The 18,148-nt window shown below is 44.4% G+C and overlaps 1 long non-coding RNA gene across 1 annotated transcript; it reads left to right on the top strand.

The window, feature by feature from the left end:
• Positions 1 to 7,425: 7,425 nt before the first annotated feature.
• LOC133419692 (uncharacterized) lies at positions 7,426 to 8,077 on the top strand. Its single transcript, XR_009770553.1, has 3 exons — positions 7,426 to 7,519; positions 7,618 to 7,736; positions 7,861 to 8,077. It is a non-coding gene; the product is annotated as an uncharacterized LOC133419692 (long non-coding RNA).
• The last annotated feature ends 10,071 nt before the right edge of the window (positions 8,078 to 18,148 follow it).

The following is an 18,148-nucleotide window of genomic DNA, read 5'->3' as shown; positions in this document are numbered from 1 at the left end:
CGTCTCTTTCTCACGAGCAAACTCCACATATGTCTGAGACTCCTGCCTCTTACACCTGCGAAATTTCTGGCGATAAGCCTCTGGCACGAGCTCATATGCCTTCAAAATACTAGCCCTAACCTGATCGTAATCCAGGCTACTTTCAGAAGACAACGCTGCGTAAACCTCCTGAGCTTTGCCAGTAAGTACACACTGTAACAACAGTGACCACTTATCCTTGGGCCACCCCAACGATGTCGCAACACGCTCAAAGAGAACGAAATACGTATACACATCCTCCTCGCGAAATGCTGGGACAAGCCGAATGCACCGACTCACATCAAAACCATGTGACTGCACAGATGAAAGCTGCGAAGCCTGTGAAGACGCAGTAAGCTCCAATTCTTTCAAACGTACCACACGTTTCGTCTCTTCCTCAAGCCTTCTTATGTCAAAATCCATCTCCTTTTCTCTCAAATCCAGCCGACGCAATTCCAACTCAATCTCCTTCAACCTCACCTGCTCAGCGAGACCCGCCTCCCCAGATCCAGAAGAGGCACCCTCACCAGCTGACAACAATCCCCGCTCCACCAACGCAGCCACCAGCTGATCTTTAATCACCTGTTTCTTTCCCTGCTTGACAAAAATCTCAAACCTTTCCGCAATAAGGGTAAGATGATCCTTGGTACAACCCTCCAACTTATCAAGAGTGGGAGCACTAACAAAATCATCTATATTAAAGTCCATTTTAGCGCAACCAACTACTACCAAAAGCAACCTCACAAATACACAACTCGAGATGGCATCCCCAAACAATGACACACCAACACCCTATTTCACACCATGGTAATACCACTACTACCAACAAATACTGTTTGACGAGCCCCCAAAATGTTACGATCACCAGTTAGAACACTCGGCTCAACTCTGTGACCAGAACATCAAGGACACCACACTCGAGTTTCAGTTGCGTATAAGAAGCAGGTTTATTCATGAACCAAGGAAAAACCCCCATGACTTAACAAGACGAGTCTGGAGGCCTGACCAAACAAAACAATAAAGGAAAAGACCATGAGGGAAGCCTGAGCCAACCACGCAATGGGCCGTCGGACCCAGAACTTCCCTCCTTGACCTAACAAGAAAAGGAACCTAACCTCAAAACAAAAACCGAGGAAAGAAAACCAAACTGACAGGCCTCCATCCTCAAAGCAACACAATCAAAGAAACACAGTAGCAACCCTGGCACCAAGGTGAGGCTGCCTGGTCTGAGAGAGAGCACCTGCTCCTCCTGTCCCTCTTAAATACAGGCGGAGCCAGATAATCACCTGATGCAGAGCACCTGAAGGGAGACAAGAAAAAGGGGGGGAAGGGAGTGCATAACAGCCCTACTTGGGAGAATGTTGCAGATTAATGCCGACATTGAACTCCTAAAAAGTTCGCTCACGTCGCAGGCAACAGCTTGTGAGGTGCTGCTGGAGGCCACAGGCTCCATTAACCAGCGACTGGTGGCGGTGGAAAACACAGCTACTGCTGCTGCGGGGGGTGGTGTCAGCTCCTCCGTGGCTGCTAACCCGGCTAATGCTGCTAACCAGGTGGCGCATGCTACTCTTACACCTGAGACTGAAGACGCCACAAACAGCGGGTCGGAACAGAGCCTCAGCTCGGCAACAGCTGGTGTGACGGCGGATGGGCAGCGGGTATTGCTCCACCCTGCCCGAAAAACCCTGAAGGGAGGAAGGAGGTGGTCAGCGTTGTCTGACTCTGGACCCCCTGGCGTGTCCCCCGCTCATGGCAGTGAAACGGCCCCAGGCACGACGGAGACCCGCAGCTGGAGCACAGTGGCGAAGCGTGGACTTAAACGAACAGCAGCCCCTGGGAGTTCTGGTCACCGCGCAGCCAAATATACTCGGACGGCAGCCCTAGAGAGCTCAGCTGGGAACCACACAGCCAAACATCCACGGAAAAAAGCCGGCATCACTGGGACGGCGGTGATTAACAACGACAAACTGTCCACGGTGAATACAAAGGTGGTCAGAGTATTCGCCACGAAATTCACGCTGGATTTAGATGCTGACACACTCCGTGACTTTTTACAAGTTAAGATGAACAGAGAAGTGAAGTGCAGAAAAATCGAAACACCTTACAGCAGGTTCAGCTCGTTCTGTATTACTGCAGAATGGAATGATTGGAAAGATATGTATGACCCCCAGTTCTGGCCTGCTGGATCAGTGGTCAGGCAATATTTCGAGCCTCGACGACCAAGAGGAGCGGCGGTGGTGGAGAGACTACCAGAGAGGATCCCTTCCCGGCGCGGAGGGGAGTCATCGCTCCCAGGAGTAGGAGAGCTGCAAGCCCTGCCGGGGGACAACGTGGCGACCACCAGCCCTGACGGGAATAACACTGGTGCATAATGAAGATTGTATCCTACAACACTCGGGGCCTACGAGTAGGGCAAACTGCAGCCGACAAAGCGAGGCGGCTGGTGGTTGATTCACTGCTTGAAGACTGCGATTTCTTGTGCATTCAAGAGACTTGGCTGGCCAAGCAGGACTTGGATGGCCTGAACACCTTGCATTCAGAATTCCATGGTGCTGGAGAGTCAACCACCGACCTTAGCACGAGAATACTCAGAGGTAGGATTGCTGGGGGGGTCGCCATCCTATGGAATATAAAATATGACTCAATGGTTAAAGTTATACGCTTAAATGTTGACTGGGCAATAGGTCTTGAGTTCAACTGTGATGGAAAGAATTTTATTATTCTCAATATATATACACCATATGAATCTTATGAACATGTTGATGAGTTTGTGAGCAGACTTGCATTTATTGTATCATTTATTGAAGAGAATAACTCCTCATGCATTTATGTTTTGGGAGACTACAATGCTGACTTGACAGACAAAAAATCTCTATTTGCTAATCACATGAGTACTTTTGTTAACGATGCCAACCTAGTAATATCTAGCAAGCAGCTTCTGCCAGACTCGAGCTTTACTTACGTTAGTGAAGCATGGAACACCACCTCTTGGCTAGATCACGTTGTCTCAACTGTGGATGCTCATGCCTCAATTGAATGTATGGAGATCTGTTATGGATTAGCCACATCTGACCACATCCCAATTATTATGGTTTTAAATGTGAACAATGTCCCCACACTTGCTAAGAATAATGAGAACAGAGAGGCAAAAATAAATTGGAGCAAAGTAACTGAAGATGATATCCTCAAATACTCATTCTACTCTAATGAACTATTGTGTAAAGTGAATATGCCTATGAATGCCATATGTTGCACAAATGTAAATTGTGTTGACTCCTCCCATGGTGAAAACTTGTGTGTGTTGTATAATGAAATAGTGCGAGCCCTACAGGACGCTAGCAGGTCTTTATTCACCCGTAATAGGAAGGCCAAGCACACTAGGCCTGGGTGGAATAAATTCGTAGCTGGCCACCATGAAGAAGCCAATAAAGCCCATAAGGCCTGGGTAACAGCAGGGAGGCCCAGACAGGGATCTGCCCTTGAACACAAGAAAAAAACAAATGCTAAGTATAAATATGCAATAAGATATATAAACAAACAAGAGCAGGCACTAAGTGCCCACTCTATGGCTGAAAATCTTCTTAACAATGACAACACTAACTTCTGGAAAGGGGTCAAATCTATTAATAGGGCCCAAGCACCTCTCCCATGCAATGTAGAGGGGGTAACAAATCCTGTAGACATCGCCGACCTCTGGAGGCAGCATTATGCAACACTTTTCAATTGTGTCAAAGGACAGCCTTATGAAGTAGGCATAATTGAAGAAGAAAACAATGTCTTTTTCAACACCCAGGAGGTTTTTAATGCCATAGGGAAACTTGCTGATGGAAAATCCAGTGGCTTGGACACTTTAACAGCAGAGCATTTAAAGCTAGCTGGGCCCAGATTGGCAGTACTGCTGTCTATCTGCTTCTCTGGGCTGCTGACTCATGGTACCCTTCCAGACTCCCTGCTGTCTGTTGTGCTGGTCCCGGTAATAAAAGACAAAGCAGGTAAAGTTGGAAGCATTGATAATTACAGACCAATAGCTCTCGCAAGTATATTGTCTAAAGTCTTAGAAAGACTTCTTCTTGACCATTTAAGTGTATATATAACCACTACAGATAATCAGTTTGGCTTTAAGCCTAAACACAGTACCGACCAATGTATCTACGCTCTGAAAGAGGCAGTGGAGACATACAGAAGTCAAGGTTCCAGTATGATTGTGGGTTTCATTGATGCTTCTCGAGCCTTTGATCTCATCCACCATTATAAGCTTTTCAATAAGCTCAAACTTAGGGGTGTACCTAACTGGCTAATTCGCATCCTAGTCTACTGGTATGCAAACCAGCAAATGCAAGTTAGATGGGGGAGCACATTATCCACCCCCTTTCGTGTGGGTAATGGCGTCCGTCAGGGGGGGATTTTAAGCCCCGCCCTCTTTAACTTATATATGGATGGTCTATCCAAGCAGCTGGGAGAATGTAAGACAGGCTGTATGATGGGTGATACTTTAATTAATCACTTCATGTATGCAGATGACCTTAGCATCATTTCCCCCTGTAGCAGTGGATTCCAACAGCTTTTAAATATATGTTCGAACTATGGGTTAGATTTTAACATCAAGTATAATGCTAAGAAGAGCATGGTCTTAATCTGCAGAGCTAAGGAAGATGGGGAGCTCAGATTCCCAAACTTTCGTCTGTCTGGGCAAACAGTATGTGTGGCTAAAAGTACAAAATATCTTGGTCACATCATTACAGATACCCTTGAGGATGATGAAGATATGTTAAGACAGAGGAGAATGCTTTATATACAAGCAAATATGTTGGTTAGAAAATTTCATCATTGTACTACTGAGGTAAAAGTAAACCTGTTTAGAACATACTGCACCCCCCTATATACAGCCCCATTGTGGGTGAACTATAAAAGGGGGAGCCTACAAAAACTACAAGTAGCCTACAACGATTGTCTAAGAATCCTGTTACATAAACCTAGGAGCACCAGAGCTAGTGAGCTCCTCTGCTCCTTGGGTCTCACCACCTTTAAGGCTCTCTTAAGGAACCTGACATATAAGTTCATGTGCCGACTGGACTCGTCATTGAATGGTCTAATTAGGCTGATGACGGACCCCAGCCGTAGCTCTGTCAGGTACACGTCCACCATTAGAGGACGGTGGAATGAGTGTCTCTCTTGAACTGTAAACTGTATTTTATATTTGTCTCTCTATATATGCATTTGTATTTTATTCTTTTATTTTTTTATTCTCTTATGTGTTGTATTGTTCCTACCATGTGGGCCATGAGCCTGTAATAAAGTCTATATACTTTAACGTATCAGCCAATCAGAAGAAGGGGCGTGGCTAATTTGCACCAATGAGGGTCAGGGACTCGATACTTAGTCATTTGACACCACCCATGTCTCTGTATGTCAAACCATTCAAAAGATATTGGACTATAACGTATCGGCCAATCAGAAGAAGGGGCGTGGCTAATTTGCACCAATGAGGGTCAGGGACTCCATACTTAGTCATTTGACACCACCCATGTCTCTGTATGTCAAACCATTCAAAAGATATTGGACTTTAACGTATCAGCCAATCAGAAGAAGGGGCGTGGCTAATTTGCACCAATGAGGGTCAGGGGCTCGATACTTAGTCATTTGACACCACCCATGTCTCTGTATGTCAAACCATTCAAAAGATATTGGACTATAACGTATCGGCCAATCAGAAGAAGGGGCGGGGCTAATATGTATATATAATATCCAAATGTAAATATTTATATGTATAATAATAATAATATACATATATATCCCATGAACCTGTCCCCAGCAGGACTGGGGATCATGTAAGGTCAGGGTTCAGATTCCTCCATTATCCAAGGTAAAGTATTATGAAGTCTGCATTGAGTGGGTCATGTGACCAGTTCTGGGTCACATGACCCGGAAGTATGGTAGTGTATATTGTATTGGAATGACTCAGCTAGTTTTTCGGATTTGACAAGCCTCAAATAACTTCACCTTGTAATCAAACTGTAGCTCCTAGCAGAAAAACAAAGACATCGTGAGAGAGACAGAACCCGGAAGATTCTGACAATCTTAATTTTATTCAGATATTCCTTAAAATGTGTTAGTAACGGCAATTCGAAAACAAAAATTAGATTTTTTTGAAGAAATTTTTTTTTAACATTGCAGTGAATGGAGAAGGAGACAGGAATTGGCATGGCTCTTAGTCTCCCCGTTTAAATTTTGTGCACACCACGCCTGTCAAAGTCATATTTTAAGAATACCAAACACAGCACGAAAAGATGAGTTTATGGGAATATGCTGACATAGCATTTAACCGGTAATGTTTGTGTTTGCTGGGTGTGTGTGGATGTTATTGGGAATTTACTGGTGAAAGAAGTTTACTGTGAAATACGGCCATTTCTGAGCTGTAATCGGGAGTTTACTGACCCCACTTTGTTGCCACGGGTAGAGGAACAGCAGGGGACCTTTAGGCCTTTGTTCAAAAAATGCAGCCATCGAGAGCCATCAAACGGCCATCAACACTTCTGTGAGTTACCATTCAAACTCCCCCAACCTGTCTATGCCAAATTGGCCCATGTGAATAGCAAATGGAGATAGGGCCTTTATGTTATTGCGGGGGCGTGGCTAAGAATTGATTCAGTAATGTCATTGGTTTCTGTCTCACAGCGTTGAGAGTTGCGGGGGTCTTTAAAGTTTTTCCTAGTTAGTTTGTTTTGCTCCCGCCCGGGAGAACTTTTTTTGCTTTTGAGGAGATACTGCTGCGTTGTTGTAAAACATGTCGCATAAACGGTCCTTGGGCTTTTATCCAAATCAGAGCGCACACTACAAGACATGGACGGCAGATTTGAACTACTGGACGAGGAACTGAAGAACTCTTATCGTGTTGAAAGTTGCAGCTCCATTGTTGATTCCACACCCGCAAAACGGATTAAAAGAGCAAAGAACACACGTGTTGCTGTAAGTAAGTTTGCTTATGACTAAGGACTGTGCACAATTCCTTTTACATTTAACTGCATGTCCACAGGAGGCAATAATGCTTAAATACTTTTAGAATCACACTAACTTTGTATTATTAATCTATACAGGAGGCTGTAAGACGTTTACACAATTCTGAAAACAACACTATGAAAGTGGATCCAAAACAAGGGTAAATATATGTTTTTTGTTTGTAATCATTGTAATTTACCACAGCAAAATGAAAAATAAATGAATAAACGGCATTAGGAAAGAAATTGTTGAAACATGTGTGGCTGTGGCAACGGGTAACAGACAGTCACGTGTGCTCAGTGTAGTCACGTGTGATCTAGATCTATTTTCTCCACACAAAAAAATAAATAAAAGGTTGCTTTGGGGTTTGAGTTTGTTTTTAATCAACTAATGGCTCCTCTCTTTCCCAACAGTATCAATTCTCCACATAACCTTGCAGTTACGACATACATGTTGGAGCAGGTCGGCATTGCTTTTCCTGACACAGACAGCGACGTGATAACAGGTAAAAAGAAAGGCACATCCATCCTTGTTCTTTTAGAATTGCTTTGAATAGATATTGAAACTAATTAAATTCTAATTGTATTTTTGCTTGTGCTTTAGCTGCTTGCAAGACTTATTTTGAGTCTTTGAAAAGGAGCCATCGTCTCGATCAGCCAGAAAATGCTCCCCAGAAAAAGAAATTAAACAATGCAATGAAGACTAGACAACGGAAAACAAGGGTAAGTTACAGCAATATTTGGGAAGGTGAGTTACAGTATATGGAACTGAGATGTTTTTAATTTAGTGTTAATTGAATATTGGTAAAAATTATACACATTTTAATTGCTACTCTATATTTTGCAGTTGCTGGCCTCCAGGGCTAGATGTGTACAGACTCCCGCTGCGGCAGCGACAGTCACTGGGGCAGAGCGGTGCCACGCAACGGGCGGCGCCACTGGGAGACAATGGCTCGTTTTTAGCTCTGTTAAACTCTTAAGTTGACCTGTTTGGTAGAGGAGCAGGGGCCATTCAGATCAAACTGTAAAAAAAAAAAACTGCAAGAGAGAGAAGTGCTCACTGACTGGACTAAGTTTTGATCTCTTTGCTTTTAAAAGTGCCTTTTTTGTTTTTTTCATGTGGACACACACTGAACTTTTTGGAATACTGTGTTTTAATTTTCTGCAATAAATACATTTACTTGTACTGAGTGGGTTGCTTATTTGATTTCTGAAATGTGCATGTATTTGTAGCCTGGTAAACTGCAGGTAGCTTGCAGTAATCCTCTCGGGTGCAATTTTCTTTTGCACCAGTAGAGGTTGCTGTGCTTGGGGGGGGTTGGGGGGATGGGGCTTGGGGGAGGTTGGGGGGGTTGGGGGAGTGGGGCTTGGGGAGGTTGGGGGGTGAGGGTTGAGGGGGTGGGGTTGGGGGGGTGGGGCTTGGGGGGGTGGGGGGGGTTGGGGGGTGAGGCTTGGGGGGGTGAAGTTCCCCCCCCCCCCCGCCCCCCTCAAGTCTGGAATGTCACACCTTTGTGTGACAATAGCCAGCATGGCACCCTGCTGAGCTGGCTACTCCAAACACAGCAGGAGGTCCCAGTACAATACGGGTGTTTCCGGACCGGGGAAATTTTTTGTTTTCGGCTGGTTTACCTTACATAAATTCCCGTGCTAGCACCTGAAATACCGGGGGTATACACAGCCGTAAACCCTGTTTTTTTTGCTGTGAAAATGTATGTCTACATTCTGACCAAAAATTATCTGTCCAGCTTTTACGGTTCGGCCGTGAGGTCGAGTTACAAATAAAAATTATGATCATTTTTTCAAGGTTCTGCTCACTCTGATCAATTAAAACCTCCACTCTAGATTTGACAAAGAGTGATTTTCAGTCCTCGCTTGAAGGCTCATATCTTGAAAAGTGTACATTTTAGGAAAAAACAGTCCGGGGTTTAGAGAGAGAAGAGAAGTTTTCCTCCGTTTTGAAGTTTGAATGATGTTTCTACGTGCAAGTATGAGAAAGATACGTGACTTGGAAAAAAGGTGAATTTTGTCTTTTTTTTCTCAACATTTTCCCATCCGCTTTGAATGGCGCCATTGAAATGCATGGGAAAACAGTTCCCCATTAGTTTGGAAATTTGGAAATGTTTTTGCACTTCGTGCAAAAACTATTCGTGCCATCGTTCTGAAAATCCAGAGGACTGTAGTTAAATTCAGGGCCTACAACTTTCTAAATCGGTTCAGAATTTTTCGAGTAACGGTATGCGAGTGGTGAGGCCCCAAAGTTCACGCAATGCGTTCCGGATGGGGCAAAAAGCGCACGTTTGTGCACGTTGCGCAAAAACGTGCACGCCAATCGCTTATAAAAGTCATACCAATTGATTCCCGATTAAGTCGCACGTTTCTACGTTTTTACTTTTTGAGTTTTCTCAAAGCTGTGCGACTAGTTACGCGCCGAAGTTTATACGGAAGAATATGGAATAAATAATAAGCCTGAGCAATAGTATTAGTGCCTCGTGCTGCGCACGAGGCACTCCTCCTCCATTGAGCTTGCGCATCTCAATGGAGGAGGCGTGCCACGTGGCGCAGCCGTGGCACTAATAAGCCTGAGCAATAGTATTAGTGCCTCGTGCTGCGCACGAGGCACTCCTCCTCCATTGAGCTTGCGCATCTCAATGGAGGAGGCGTGCCACGTGGCGCAGCCGTGGCACTAATAATAAGCCTGAGCAATAGTATGAGTGCCTCGTGCTGCGCACGAGGCACTCCTCCTCCATTGCGAAGCTCAATGGAGGAGGAGTGCCACGTGGCGCAGCCGTGGCACTAACTAGACCAAAATTCCCGGGAAATTTTGAAGTGCCACGGACTACTGCCGGATGATCGCGGGATGCACCCATGAAGGTCAAGGACATTTGATACCACCCATGACTCTCTATGTCAAACCATTCAAAAGATATTGGACTATAACGTATCGGCCAATCAGAAGAAGGGGCGTGGCTAATTTGCACCAATGAGGGTCAGGGACTCGATACTTAGTCATTTGACACCACCCATGTGTCTGTATGTCAAACCATTCAAAAGATATTGGACTTTAACGTATCAGCCAATCAGAAGAAGGGGCGTGGCTAATTTGCACCAATGAGGGTCAGGGACTCGATACTTGGTCATTTGACACCACCCATGTCTCTGTATGTCAAACCATTCAAAAGATATTGGACTATAACGTATCGGCCAATCAGAAGAAGGGGCGTGGCTAATTTGCACCAATGAGGGTGAGGGACTCCATACTTAGTCATTTGACACCACCCATGTCTCTGTATGTCAAACCATTCAAAAGATATTGGACTTTAACGTATCAGCCAATCAGAAGAAGGGGCGGGGCTAATTTGCACCAATGAGGGTCAGGGACTCGATACTTAGTCATTTGACACCACCCATGTCTCTGTATGTCAAACCATTCAAAAGATATTGGACTTTAACGTATCGGCCAATCAGAAGAAGGGGCGTGGCTAATTTGCACCAATGAGGGTCAGGGACTCGATACTTAGTCATTTGACACCACCCATGTCTCTGTATGTCAAACCATTCAAAAGATATTGGACTTTAACGTATCAGCCAATCAGAAGAAGGGGCGGGGCTAATTTGCACCAATGAGTGTCAGGGGCTCGATACTTAGTCATTTGATACCACCCGTGAGTCTCTATGTCAAACCATTCAAAAGATATTGGACTATAACGTATCGGCCAATCAGAAGAAGGGGCGGGGCTAATATGTATATATAATATACAAATGTAAATATTTATATGTATAATAATAATAATATACATATATATCCCATGAACCTGTCCCCAGCAGGACTGGGGATCATGTAAGGTCAAAAGGTCAGGGTTCAGATTCCTCCATTATCCAAGGTAAAGTATTATGAAGTCTGCATTGAGTGGGTCATGTGACTAGTTCTGGGTCACATGACCCGGAAGTATGGTAGTGTATATTGTATTGGAATGACTCAGCTAGTTCTTCGGATTTGACAAGCCTCAAATAACTTCACCTTGTAATCAAACTGTAGCTCCTAGCAGAAAAACAAAGACATCGTGAGAGAGACAGAACCCGGAAGATTCTGACAATGTTAATTTTATTCAGATATTCCTTAAAATGTGTTAGTAACGGCAATTCGAAAACAAAAATGAGATTTTTTTGAAGAAAACGTTATTTATTATGGGAGTCAATGGAGAGAAAGACAGGATTTGGCATGGCTGTTAGTCTCCCCGTTCAAATTTTGTGCACACCACGCCTGTCAAAGTCACATTTTATGAATCACAAAACCTATGTCTATATTCTGACCAAAAATGATCTGTCTACCTTTTACGGTTTGGCCGTGAGGTCGAGTTACAAATAAAAATTATGATCATTTTTTTAAAGTCTCTCGCACTCTGATCAATTAGAACCGCACTGAAGATTTGACAAAAAAGTGATTTCCAGTCCTCGCTTGAGCGCTCATATCTTGAAAAGTGTACATTTTAGGAAAAAACAGTCCGGGGTTTAGAGAGAGAAGAGAAGTTTTCCTCCGTTTTGAAGTTTGAATGACCTTTCTACGTGCAAGTATGAGAAAGATAGGTGACTCAGAAAAAAGGTGATTTTTTTTTTTTTAACCTCATCCCACACACAGTGTGAAATGCTGCCCCATACAAATACATGGTCCCCATTAGTTTGGAAATTTGGAAATGTTTTTGCACTTCGTGCAAAAACTATTCGTGCCATCGTTCTGAAAATCCACAGGAATGTAGTTAAATTCAGGGCCTACAACTTTCTAAATCGGTTCAGAATTTTTCGAGTAACGGTATGCGAGTGGTGAGGCCCCAAAGTTCACGCAATGCGTTCCGGATGGGGCAAAAAGCGCACGTTTGTGCACGTTGCGCAAAAACGTGCACGCCAATCGCTTATAAAAGTCATACCAATTGATTCCCGATTAAGGCGCACGTTTCTACGTTTTTACTTTTTGAGTTTTCTCAAAGCTGCGCAACTAGTTACGCGCCGAAGTTTATACGGAAGAATATGGAATAATAAATAAATAAGCCTGAGCAATAGTATTAGTGCCTCGTGCTGCGCACGAGGCACTCCTCCTCCATTGAGCTTGCGCATCTCAATGGAGGAGGCGTGCCACGTGGCGCAGCCGTGGCACTAACTAGACAAAATTCCCGGGAAATTTTGAAGTGCCACGGACTACTGCCGGATGATCGCGGGGCTCGATACTGATTAATATACTGATTAATATGACATCATCCATGACTCTGTATGTCATACCATTCAAAAGATATTTGACTATAACGTATCAGAAGAAGGGGCGGGGCTAATTTGCACCAATGAGGGTCAAGGACTCGATACAGATTCCAATGACACCACCCATGACTCTCTATGTCAAACTATTCAAAAGTTATTACAGAAAATATGTAATAGGCTAATAGAACCGCTAACAAGACCGCTAACGGGACCGCTAACGGGATAGCTAACAGAACCGCTAACGGAACCTCTAACAGTATCGCTAACTGAACCGCTAACTGGATCGCTAAAGGGATCGCTAACGGGACCGCTAACGGGACTGCTAACCGAGCCGCTAACGGAATCGCTAACCGAGCTGCTAACAACCGCTAACGGAACCGCTAACGGGACCGCTAATGCGACCGCTAATGGGATCGCTAACGGAACCACTAACGGGACCGCTAACAGGATCGCTAACGGGATCGCTAACCGAGCCGCTAACGGAATCGCTAACCGAGCCGCTAACAACCGCTAACGGAACCGCTAACGAGACCGCTAATGGGACCGCTAACGGGATCGCTAACGGGATCGCTAACGGGATCGCTAATGGGACCGCTAACCGAGCCGCTAATGGGGTCGCTAACGGGACCGCTAACAACCGCTAACGGGACCGCTAACAGAACTGCTAACAGAACCGCTAACAGGACCGCTAACGGGATCGCTAACGGGATCGCTAACAACCGCTAGCGGAACCGCTAACGGGACCGCTAATGGGATTGCTAACGGGACCGCTAACGGGGTCGCTAACTGGACCGCTAACGGGACCGCTAACGGGATCGCTAACGGGACCGCTAATGGGATCGCTAACGGAATCGCTAACTGAACCGCTAACGGGACCGCTAACCGAACCGCTAACGGGATCGCTAACTGAGCCGCTAACGGGATCGCTAACGGGATCGCTAACAACCGCTAACGGGACCGCTAACGGGATTGCTAACGGGACCGCTAACGGGGTCGCTAACTGGACCGCTAACGGGATCGCTAACTGGACCGCTAACGGGATCGCTAACAGGATCGCTAACAGGACCGCTAACAGAACCGCTAATGGGACCGCTAACACCAATAACACTACCATCCCATAATAAACACCTACCATCCCATAATAACACTAACATCCCATAATAACACTAACATCCTATAAAAACACCTGACATCCCATAATAACACTAACATCCTATAAAAACACCTGCCATCCCATAATAACACTAACATCCTATAAAAACACCTGACATCCCATAATAACACTAACATCCTATAAAAACACCTGACATCCCATAATAACACTAACATCCTATAAAAACACCTGACATCCCATAATAACACTAATATACTATAAAAACACCTGCCATCCCATAATAACACTAACATCCTATAAAAACCCCTGCCATCCCATAATAACACCTATCGTGTGTGTGTGTGTGTGTGTGTGTGTGTGTGTGTGTGTGTGTGTGTGTGTGTGTGTGTGTGTGTGTGTGTGTGTGTGTGTGTGTGTGTGTGTTCATCTAAGGTTAAAAGGTCAGGGTTCAGATTTCTCCATTTTCCAGGTTATACTATGAAGTCTGTACTGAGTGAGTCATGTGACCAGTTCTGGGTCAGTCTAATCAGTACAGCTGAGCTCTGGTTGCTAGGGGCAACAAGAACCTGATACAGAGGGAGCGGGAATGACTCAGCTGGATTTCGGTTGTGACAAACCTGAAATCACTCCACTTTGCGCTCAAACCGTAGCTCTTAGCAGAAAAACGAAAACATTTTGAGAAACGGAGAACCTACCAGATTATCTAAATGTTATTTTCATACAGATATTCCTTAAAATGTGTTAGTAACGGCAATTCGAAAACAAAAATGAGATTTTTTTTAAGAAAACTTCATTTAACATGGGAGTCAATGAAGGGCGAGACAGGAACTGGCGTGTCTGTTGGCTCCCCCGTTAAAATTTTGTGCACACCACGCCTGTCAAAGTCACATTTTATGAATCACAAAACCTATGTCTATATTCTGACCAAAAATTATCTGTCTACCTTTTACGGTTTGGCCGTGACCTCGAGTTACAAATAAGAAATCATGTTTTTTTTTCAGTGTAACTACACTCTAGCAAACTGACTCCCGTGCTCTAGATTTGAAAAAAAGTGATTTCCAGTCCTCGCTTGAGGGCTCATATCTTGAAAAGTGTACATTTTAGGAAAAAACAGTTTCGGGTTTGGAGAGAGAAGAGAAGTTTTCCTCCGTTTTGAAGTTTGAATGACGTTTCTACGTGCAAGTATGAGAAAGATATGTGACTCAGAAAAAAGGTGATTTTGTCTTTTTTCTCCCATCCGCTTTGAATGGCGCCATTGAAATACATGGGGAAATGAGTTCCCCATTAGTTTGGAAAATTGGAAATGTTTTTGCACTTCGTGCAAAAACTATTTGTGCCATCGCTCTGAAAATCCACAGGACTGTAGTTAAATTCAGGGCCTACAACTTTCTAAATCGATTCAGAATTTTTCGAGCAACGGTGTGCGAGTGGTGAAGCCCCAAAGTTCTCGCAATGCGTTCCGGATGGGGCAAAAAGTGCACGTTTGTGCACGTTGCGCAAAAACGTGCACGCCAATCGCTTATAAAAGTCATACCCATCGATTCCCGATTAAGGCGCACGTTTCTACGTTTTTACTTTTCGCGTTTTCTCAAAGCTGCGGGACTAGTTACGCGCCGAAGTTTTTACGGAAGAATATGGAATAAATAAATAATAAGCCTGAGCAATATTAAGAGTGCCTCGTGCTGCGCACGAGGCACTCCTCCTCCATTGCGAAGCTCAATGGAGGAGGAGTGCCACGTGGCGCAGCCGTGGCACTAACTAGACCAAAATTCCCGGGAAATTTTGAAGTGCCACGGACTACTGCCGGATGATCGCGGGATGCACCCATGAAGGTCAAGGACTCGATACTTTGTCATTTGACACCACCCATGACTCTCTATGTCAAACCATTCAAAAGATATTGGACTTTAACGTATCAGCCAATCAGAAGAAGGGGCGTGGCTAATTTGCACCAATGAGGGTCAGGGACTCGATACTTGGTCATTTGACACCACCCATGTCTCTGTATGTCAAACCATTCAAAAGATATTGGACTATAACGTATCGGCCAATCAGAAGAAGGGGCGTGGCTAATTTGCACCAATGAGGGTGAGGGACTCCATACTTAGTCATTTGACACCACCCATGTCTCTGTATGTCAAACCATTCAAAAGATATTGGACTTTAACGTATCAGCCAATCAGAAGAAGGGGCGGGGCTAATTTGCACCAATGAGGGTCAGGGACTCGATACTTAGTCCAATGACACCACCCATGACTCTGTATGTCAAACCATTCAAAAGATATTGGACTATAACGTATCGGCCAATCAGAAGAAAGGGCGGGGCTAATTTGCACCAATGAGGGTCAAGGACTCGATACTAAGTCATTTGACACCACCCATGACTCTCTATGTCAAACCATTCAAAAGATATTGGACTATAACGTATCGGCCAATCAGAAGAAGGGGCGGGGCTAATTTGCACCAATGAGGGTCAGGGACTCGATACTTAGTCATTTGACACCACCCATGTCTCTGTATGTCAAACCATTCAAAAGATATTGGACTATAACGTATCGGCCAATCAGAAGAAGGGGCGTGGCTAATTTGCACCAATGAGGGTCAGGGACTCGATACTTAGTCATTTGACACCACCCATGTCTCTGTATGTCAAACCATTCAAAAGATATTGGACTTTAACGTATCAGCCAATCAGAAGAAGGGGCGGGGCTAATTTGCACCAATGAGGGTCAGGGGCTCGATACTTAGTCATTTGATACCACCCGTGAGTCTCTATGTCAAACCATTCAAAAGATATTGGACTATAACGTATCGGCCAATCAGAAGAAGGGGCGGGGCTAATATGTATATATAATATAAAATGTAAATATTTATATGTATAATAATAATAATATACATATATATCCCATGAACCTGTCCCCAGCAGGACTGGGGATCATGTAAGGTCAAAAGGTCAGGGTTCAGATTCCTCCATTATCCAAGGTAAAGTATTATGAAGTCTGCATTGAGTGGGTCATGTGACTAGTTCTGGGTCACATGACCCGGAAGTATGGTAGTGTATATTGTATTGGAATGACTCAGCTAGTTCTTCGGATTTGACAAGCCTCAAATAACTTCACCTTGTAATCAAACTGTAGCTCCTAGCAGAAAAACAAAGACATCGTGAGAGAGACAGAACCCGGAAGATTCTGACAATCTTAATTTTATTCAGATATTCCTTAAAATGTGTTAGTAACGGCAATTCGAAAACAAAAATGAGATTTTTTTGAAGAAAACGTTATTTATTATGGGAGTCAATGGAGAGAAAGACAGGATTTGGCATGGCTGTTAGTCTCCCCGTTCAAATTTTGTGCACACCACGCCTGTCAAAGTCACATTTTATGAATCACAAAACCTATGTCTATATTCTGACCAAAAATGATCTGTCTACCTTTTACGGTTTGGCCGTGAGGTCGAGTTACAAATAAAAATTATGATCATTTTTTTAAAGTCTCTCGCACTCTGATCAATTAGAACCGCACTGAAGATTTGACAAAAAAGTGATTTCCAGTCCTCGCTTGAGCGCTCATATCTTGAAAAGTGTACATTTTAGGAAAAAACAGTCCGGGGTTTAGAGAGAGAAGAGAAGTTTTCCTCCGTTTTGAAGTTTGAATGACCTTTCTACGTGCAAGTATGAGAAAGATAGGTGACTCAGAAAAAAGGTGATTTTTTTTTTTTTAACCTCATCCCACACACAGTGTGAAATGCTGCCCCATACAAATACATGGTCCCCATTAGTTTGGAAATTTGGAAATGTTTTTGCACTTCGTGCAAAAACTATTCGTGCCATCGTTCTGAAAATCCACAGGAATGTAGTTAAATTCAGGGCCTACAACTTTCTAAATCGGTTCAGAATTTTTCGAGTAACGGTATGCGAGTGGTGAGGCCCCAAAGTTCACGCAATGCGTTCCGGATGGGGCAAAAAGCGCACGTTTGTGCACGTTGCGCAAAAACGTGCACGCCAATCGCTTATAAAAGTCATACCAATTGATTCCCGATTAAGGCGCACGTTTCTACGTTTTTACTTTTTGAGTTTTCTCAAAGCTGCGCAACTAGTTACGCGCCGAAGTTTATACGGAAGAATATGGAATAATAATAAATAAGCCTGAGCAATAGTATTAGTGCCTCGTGCTGCGCACGAGGCACTCCTCCTCCATTGAGCTTGCGCATCTCAATGGAGGAGGCGTGCCACGTGGCGCAGCCGTGGCACTAATAAGCCTGAGCAATAGTATTAGTGCCTCGTGCTGCGCACGAGGCACTCCTCCTCCATTGAGCTTGCGCATCTCAATGGAGGAGGAGTGCCACGTGGCGCAGCCGTGGCACTAATAAATAAGCCTGAGCAATAGTATTAGTGCCTCGTGCTGCGCACGAGGCACTCCTCCTCCATTGAGCTTGCGCATCTCAATGGAGGAGGAGTGCCACGTGGCGCAGCCGTGGCACTAATAAAAATAATAATAAGAAAAGGGAAACCTTTCTAGATACTAATTTAACGCCTTCATTTTTCAGGTTTTCTCGGCCGTGTTTCATTTTTTGGGGATTTTTTTTTTCCACAACAGAGCGGGGTCATGCTTTACACCCGCTGGTGCGCAGTGGGACCTTTGCGACTTTAGCATGTTAGCGAAACGCTAGCAACATTGCTTTTTGGGCCATTCTGGACGATTGCAATATGGTCATGCCACTACTTGGCATGCCCATAATAATTCAAAATGGCCGACTTCCTGTTCGGTTTCGGCCA

The sequence above is a fragment of the Cololabis saira genome, chromosome 19, assembly GCF_033807715.1.
Source record: "Cololabis saira isolate AMF1-May2022 chromosome 19, fColSai1.1, whole genome shotgun sequence".
Lineage (NCBI taxonomy): Eukaryota > Metazoa > Chordata > Actinopteri > Beloniformes > Belonidae > Cololabis > Cololabis saira.
This window is presented reverse-complemented; position numbering and strand designations above follow the sequence as displayed.